The 8,097-nt window shown below is 45.6% G+C and overlaps 1 protein-coding gene across 2 annotated transcripts in view; it reads right to left on the minus strand.

Moving 5' to 3' along the window:
• The window catches only part of LOC117351497 (proton-coupled amino acid transporter 1-like), a 69,887-nt gene extending 68,223 nt beyond the window's left edge, over positions 1-1,664 (minus strand). For both annotated transcript variants that reach the window (XM_033926828.1, XM_033926830.1), the window contains exon 1: positions 1,561-1,664. The gene's annotated coding sequence lies outside the window, so the exon portion shown is untranslated. The remainder of the gene's footprint in view (positions 1-1,560) is intronic.
• Positions 1,665-8,097: the final 6,433 nt, after the last annotated feature.

Raw genomic sequence — 8,097 nt, forward strand, 5'->3', positions numbered from 1 at the left:
GGCATTGGTGGAATGAGGCATTATGACATCACAATCTGAGCTCTAGAATGTTGCTACTTATGATTTGAAAGTGTTTGAGGCTTGTGCAGATGAGGACGGAGCTTAGGCATTGGTGGAATGAGGCATTATGACATCACAATCTGAGCTCTAGAATGTTGCTACTTATGATTTGAAAGTGTTTGAGGCTTGTGCAGATGAGGACGGAGCTTAGGCATTGGTGGAATGAGGCATTATGACATCACAATCTGAGCTCTAGAATGTTGCTACTTATGATTTGAAAGTGTTTGAGGCTTGTGCAGATGAGGACTGAGCTTAGGCATTGGTGGAATGAGGCATTATGACATCACAATCTGAGCTCTAGAATGTTGCTACTTATGATTTGAAAGTGTTTGAGGCTTGTGCAGATGAGGACGGAGCTTAGGCATTGGTGGAATGAGGCATTATGACATCACAATCTGAGCTCTAGAATGTTGCTACTTATGATTTGAAAGTGTTTGAGGCTTGTGCAGATGAGGACGGAGCTTAGGCATTGGTGGAATGAGGCATTATGACATCACAATCTGAGCTCTAGAATGTTGCTACTTATGATTTGAAAGTGTTTGAGGCTTGTGCAGATGAGGACGGAGCTTAGGCATTGGTGGAATAAGGCATTATGACATCACAATCTGAGCTCTAGAATGTTGCTACTTATGATTTTAAAGTGTTTGAGGCTTGTGCAGATGAGGACGGAGCTTAGGCATTGGTGGAATGAGGCATTATGACATCACAATCTGATCTCTAGAATGTTGCTACTTATGATTTTAAAGTGTTTGAGGCTTGTGCAGATGAGGACGGAGCTTAGGCATTGGTGGAATGAGGCATTATGACATCACAATCTGAGCTCTAGAATGTTGCTACTTATGATTTTAAAGTGTTTGAGGCTTGTGCAGATGAGGATGGAGCTTGCAGGAATGGGGCAGGTGCAGGAAAAGAACTTGCAGGGACGGGAAAATGAGTTCCTGCGGGGATGGGGAAAAATTTGTCTTCCAATACCCATTATGAGTATTCAGGAGATATATTTGCATATGTTGGAGGTGATGCATGCAAATGTACCTCATGCAAATTCATGCTGAATATGCAGAAAACCTTACTGGCTAGGTGTGTCCTAAGGGCTGGATTGAACGTCATTGATTTAGAGGAAAGTCCCTTTTAGCATGGATAGCCCATGTCTCTGCCACTGCCTCCTGCTTGCGTGTAAGATAATGAATGCATTCTAAAATCCATGTCAGGGTATATGACTTATCACAGCTATAACTAGGTGACCTGAGTTCTAAGGGACAGACAGAAATGGAAATTTCCTATGCTGCATGAGAACTCCTTTTCAGTTTAGAGAGTATGTAATACATGTAGCCTGGCTAGAAATGCCACTGTAAATAATGGATTTGAGATCAAATATGATTAAAGGAAATGCAGCATAAACTAGAGTAAAGCCCATAGGCAAAAACAACTCGTTCCCTCCCCCCCCCCTCCCCTCCCCTCCCCTCCCCTCCCCCGCATCAACTGTCGCCGGACTTCACCCACCTCCTCTCCTGCAGGACCCGGCTCTTCCCGGCAGCGGTCACATGACCTCCCTCCCGTCACGTGCTCGGCGATTTCCGGAACCACCTCGCAGGCAGGGGAGGGTTCTCACAGCGCCCTCTGGTGCTCAAACTCAGCGGTTTTGCTCCGTATTCGAATCAACAGCGAGGGACGTTTTATTTAATGTTTTAAAAAAAATAATTTATATTCCGCATCTCCTACAATTCTCTGCGGATTGCAAATTGTTCAAGTCCTCAAGCAGTATTCCCTAACTGTCTCAGCGGGTTCCCACTCTAATGTACCCGGAGCAATGGGGATTGTGACTTGCCCAGGGTCTCAAGGAGCAGTGCAGGGATTTGAACCCACAACCTCAGGGTGCCGAGGCTGTAGCTCCAACCCCTGCAGCACACACTGCAGAGGAGGCTGGAGAACCCTGACAGTTCACCTCCTCCCAGAGAGGGTCTTGGAAAGTCTTGTGAATAATTAGTCCATTCCACAGGTTCTCATCCCTGTCCTTGAGACTTACCAGATCATTCAAGATATCCACAGTAAATATCCATGAGACAAATTTGCATGAGCCGCCGCTGCCTCCAGTATGCAAATATCTCATGCATATTCATTGTGGTTTTGTGTGTTGCCAAGACTGCACTGAGAGCTCTCTGGTGCATTTCTCCCTAACCCCCCAAATATATATTGTATTAAGAACATAAGAACATAAGCAGTGCCTCTGCCGGGTCAGACCACAGGTCCATCCCGCCCAGCAGTCCGCTCCCGCGGCGGCCCAAACAGGTCACGACCTGTCTGTATCACCAGAAGGGGCTCCCTTGCCACCTTGGTTTCTCATTTAAGTCCTGTCTTCCTATCGAGGTCCTAACCCTCCGGTCTTGCACATGCACGACCTGGTTTGGTTTCTATACTCATTACCTGGTTTGCTTTCTATACTTGTGTTACATCCCAGCTCCTCCCTCAGTATCCCACGATCCCTTTATCCTTCAGGAATCCGTCCAATCCCTGTTTGAATCCCTGTACCGTATTCTGCCTGATCACTTCTTCCGGTAGCGCATTCCAAGTGTCCACGACCCTTTGGGTGAAAAAAAACTTCCTTGCGTTTGTTCTGAACCTATCTCCCTTCAGTTTCTCCGAATGCCCCCTCGTACCTGTTGTCCCCTTCAGTCTGAAGAATCTGTCCCTATCCACCCTCTCTATGCCCCTCATGATCTTGAAGGTCTCTATCATATCTCCCCTGAGCCTCCTCTTTTCCAGAGTATTGCTGCCTGCACCAGTTTGACAGCTGTACTATGCCCAGTACAGGAGGGAGAGTACTTAGCTAGTCCTGGTTTTGGACGTAACATTCCAAAGCAATGTAATACAGTACTCCCCCACTTATTCGCGTTTCAGATTTCACACCTCCAGTCATTTGCGGTTATTTCATCCGCAAATTTCCCTCAATCGCAGTTTTTCTTGTATTTTCCTGACGAGAATTAATTTAGAACCATATACTGAACAGTAATTCTTATCTCTTATTGTCGTTACAGATACTGTACTCCCGATCGCTGCCTCGTTCTTCCCCATGTACCACACGGTCGTTGTTTCTTCATGGTGGCAAGGAAGGCTTTACTGTACATGTCTGAATTGCAGGATCAATGACATTTTTATTAACTTTGAGAGTCCAAACCTTACTGTCTAGGGATCCCATGCTTCAATCATCCATTGCGAGCTAAATTTACATATACAAAATGTCTGGAAGCACAGTGGCCAATCAGGATGATTGAAAAGGTTTGGCGGGAGTTTTGAAAGTAGCCAGTCAGAGTGTAGCTATCTCGATTGTATCACGAACCGGTGAAAGTCCTAAGATGCCACCCAAATGCCCTGCACCTTTAAAGGCCTGAGGCAATGAACCAAATCGCCAGAAGTGTATGACACTCCAGGAGAAAGTTGAGCTGCTGGATATGCTCCGAGAACAAAAAAGTTATGCTGCAGTAGCGCACCATTATGGCATTAATGAAAGCACCATACGCTACATAAAGAAGAACGAGGCAGCAATCAGGAGCACCGTATCAGTAAGTTTCTGTGATGTTGCCAAAAAGGTAATGACAGTAAGAAATAAGACAGTCGTTAGGATGGAATCTGCCTTGGCATTGTGGATCACTGACTGCAGGAAAAAGAACATCCCCTTGGACGGTAACATCATCCATAAAAAAGCTAGGAAATTGTACCAGCAGTTTGCAACGGATGCCATAGAACAGCAACCCGGATCGTCTACAACACAAGAGCCTGAAGATTTTCAAGCCAGCAAAGGATGGTTTGATCGTTTTCAAAAAAAGATTCAATATTAAAAGTATTTCTGTACATGGAGAGGCAGCATCTGCTGACAAAGAAGCCGCTGAAAAGTACCCCAAGACCTTCAGGGACATCATAGAGGAGAAGGGCTATAAGCCAGAACAAGTTTTCCACATGGATGAGACAGGCTTGTTCTGGAAGAAGATGCCGTCCAGAACTTACATCATGATGGATGAAACCAAAACTCCAGGGTTTAAGGCACATAAGAATTGCCGCTGATGGATCAGACCAGTGGTCCATCGTACCCAGCAATCCGCTCATGCGGCGGCCCTCTGGTCAAAGACCAGCGCCCTAACTGAGACTAGTCCTACCTGCGTACGTTCCGGTTCAGCAGGAACTTGTCTAACTTAGTCTTGAATCCTTGGAGAGTATTTTCCCCTATGACAGACTCCGGAAGAGCGTTCCAGTTTTCTACCACTCTCTGGGTGAAGAAGAACGCTTATTATGTATGGCAATGCTGCTGGCTACATGATGAAAGCAGGATTCATCTACAAATCAGCGAACCCTAGAGCCCTCAAAAACAAAAAACCTGCTGCCAGTTCCCTGGATGCACAACCCAAAGGCCTGGATTACCAAAATCCTAGTTTCAAACTGGTTTCACCAGTGCTTCATCCCTCAAGCCAAAGATTACCTCTACGACTTAGGCATGGGCTTCCAAGTGTTGCTCATTATGGATAATGCAGGCGGACACCCTTTGGATTTGTATTATGAGTGAGTCCAGATTGAGTTCCTCCATGCCAACACCACCTCCCTAATCCAACCTCTGGACCAAAGTGTGATCCGTGCCTTCAAGGCTCTTTATACAAGAAATTCTCTCCAACACCTTGTGGATGCAATGGACACAGATGATAATTTTACATTAAAGAGTTACTGGCATAACTTTACAATTGCAACGTGCCTGTCAGTCATCCAAGCTGCTCTTAAGGAGATGAAAAAGGAAACCCTCAACGCATGCTGGAAAAAGCTGTGGCCAGAGTGTGTCCATGACTACAATGGCTTATCACCAGAAGAAATTCAGCATGAGGCTGTTGATAAGGCTGTGGGACTGGCAAGGATACTAGGTGGCAAAGGTTTTGACGACATCACTCAAGATGATTTCAACAATCTCATTGATGCCCACTCTGAGCCCCTGATGGATGAGGATTTGTTGGAGTTAACAAAGTCTGCCAGCGAAGATGAGGGGGAAGCGACTGATCGTGAGGAGGAGCAGGAGCACGGTCTGACATTAGAACGTCTGTCCCAGATTATTAGGACAGCAAGGGAGTTACAAGGGATGATTGAAGCATGGGATCCCTATATGGTTTGGGCTCTCAAAGTTAATAATGGCATCGATGCTTCCATTCAGACATATAAGACCCTCCTTGCCACCACGAAGAAACAACAGCAACTTCCCATCACAATGTTCCTCAAACCTATGAAGGAAAGCCAGCACAAAACCACACCAGAAGAAGACCCGTCAGAAGATATGACTCCTTCTGATGCGCCCGAAGAAGAGATGCCACCCGAGGAGCTATAAATTCTCTGCTTTGCTGCTTTCCTGTCCATATCTTCATCATTATTGGTGACAACACACATTCTACTCTATTTAAATTTGATTTGGAGGGCATATTTTGCCATTTTAGCACCACATCCAATATTCGTGGATTTTCATAATTCGTGGGTGGTCTTGGAACGGAACCCCCGCGAATTTCGGGGGACTACTGTACTTGCACCTTTGATATCAATAAGTAGAACTGGGAGCTACAAGTCAATGCTTCTAATTACAAGAATGCCCAGCTCCACAGCTATTGCTGCTCACCCGCGATGGTAAGGATAAAGAAATGTGTATCTAGAAGTGTTAGAGGGGACCCTGCAGGAGTCAAGGTCCTCAGACAAAATGAGCCAGAGAGCCTAAAGGATATGTTAGCCCTCTACTATAGGATTATCAAATGGCTCAGGGAAAAGGAGGACGGATTGAGACATCTGGATTTTTCTTCCACTGAAAGCAATGGAAGTGCAACCCGGATGTCTAAATCGGTCCTCCTTTTTCTCTACACACCTCTAAAGTCCTCTCAGGAAGCATCACTATCTGTACCCTGTGGAAAAGCAACTGAGGAACTAGAATGCATTAGGCATCGTACTGATATTAAACAAACTGGGCAAACTGGCTGAGCCAGTTCTATTGGTTAATAATTCCTGGCATTTATTTCTTTTATAGGGGTTTATTAACTGACTATATTAAGAGATTCGCCCAAGGTGGTGTACAGCAGGTACAGTTCAAACTAAAATTTAACATTTTGTTAACAGCATAACAGTAGTAAAAATAAACAATATATAGTCAGATGTAAAATCCAGACCCCCAAGACATGCCCCCGCCCCATTATGCCTATGCCACACCCCAGCCTCACCCCCCTAACCCCGCCCCTCAACCTGCTCATCTTGGTCAGGAGGGCATCCGCGCTTGCACTGATGCCCCTCCCAACCCAATTTGCTTTTTAAAACCTGGACAAAGTGCCGGGTTTTGAAAAGCTGACTGGATGCAAGGAGATGCCCTATATCCGGGTATATCCAAACATCTGGTAACCTCTGCCCCCCCCCTCCCCCAATGTGTAGGTAGGTCTCTCTGGGCGTACCTGCATACCTGGTGGTTCAGTGGGAGGTTTTGGGGGCAGGAGCGCAGCTTACCCCTTCCTTACTCCTTTGTGGCGCTTTCATAAATTCACTCACATATCTGATGTGGGCCCCGACTGCTCTCCAGCACCATTCCTGACTGGCCCACTTTTTGGGAGCAGGTCAGAGCCAATTTTCAGTAGCACTGCTTGGTTTAATACCACTAAATATCATTGCTTGTCCACCGATAGGCAATTTAAGCGAGCCAGAACCTCTCTGGCCTGGTTAAATCCCTCTGAATTTCAATCCCAAAGAGAATCCAAAAATATCAAACTTACCACACAGAAGTTAAAAGTAAAAAAAGGTTTATTAAAAGTTAAGAAATTTTAAGTCTGGTTACAGCTGCACATTGAATTACCCAAAATCTCAGTGCAAAAAAAGCCATAAAGCTAAAATTTTCTAAAATGAACGCATGATTTGCAGAACAAATAATTACAGTTGAAGGCTCATAAAAGGTGAGGAATAATTGCTTTTAGACGTATGCACGGACATGTCTCTAAAGACCTGTACTAGGTATTCTTTGTTATTCTGGCTCATGTTCTCACTATTTTTAGTTTCTAACCTCCAGTGCCACTGCTGTTCCCATCCTGGCCCTATTCCAGAACTTGGCCCATTTTTAGATCTGAAGCTCCTTCCATAGTAGGTAAAAGCATTTTACCTGATAATATGACGCAAGATCTACTACTGCTTGAACGGTGGTCGGCAACATGGCAACTAGGCTTCAATGCTAAAAAGTGTAAGGTAATGCACCTGGGTAAGAAAAACCCGCACAGAACTTACATACTAAATGGTGAGACCTTGGCCAGGACCACGACGGAACGTGATCTAGGGGTGATCATTAGTGATGACATGAAGGTTGCAAATCAAGTGGAGAAAGCTACCTCCAAGGCAAGGCAAATGATGGGTTGTATTCGTAGAGGTTTTGTCAGCAGGAGACCTGAAGTTATGATGCCGCTGTACAGGTCCATGGTGAGGCCTCACTTGGAGTATTGCGTTCAATTCTGGAGACCACACTACCGGAAGGATGTGCAGAGAATCGAGTCGGTTCAGCGAATGGCCACAAAGATGGTCTGGGGGCTCAAGGATCTCACGTATGAAGAAAGACTGAATAAACTGAGGCTGTACTCACTTGAGGAACGAAGAGAGAGGGGTGATATGATTGAAACATTTAAGTACATCACGGGCCGTATCGAGTCGGAAGAAGATATCTTCTACCTCATGGGACCCTCGACCACCAGGGGGCATCCGCTAAAAATCAGGGGAGGGAAGTTCCATAGCGACTCCAGAAAATACTTCTTCACTGAAAGAGTGGTGGATCATTGGAACAAACTCCCACTGCAGGTGATTGAGGCCAACAGCGTGTCGGACTTTAAGAGAAGATGGGATATTCACAGGGGATCCCTAGGGGAGTGAAACCAGAGGGTGGGTATTTGGAATGGGCAGACTTGGTGGGCTATAGCCCTTTTCTGCCGTCTTTTTCTATGTTTCTAATCTCTTATGCAGAAACTGCAAGTTTACCGATTAGAACCTTCATGGAGTAGGCCGACACCC

The sequence above is a fragment of the Geotrypetes seraphini genome, chromosome 18 (genome assembly GCF_902459505.1).
Source record: "Geotrypetes seraphini chromosome 18, aGeoSer1.1, whole genome shotgun sequence".
Classification (NCBI taxonomy): Eukaryota; Metazoa; Chordata; class Amphibia; order Gymnophiona; family Dermophiidae; genus Geotrypetes; species Geotrypetes seraphini.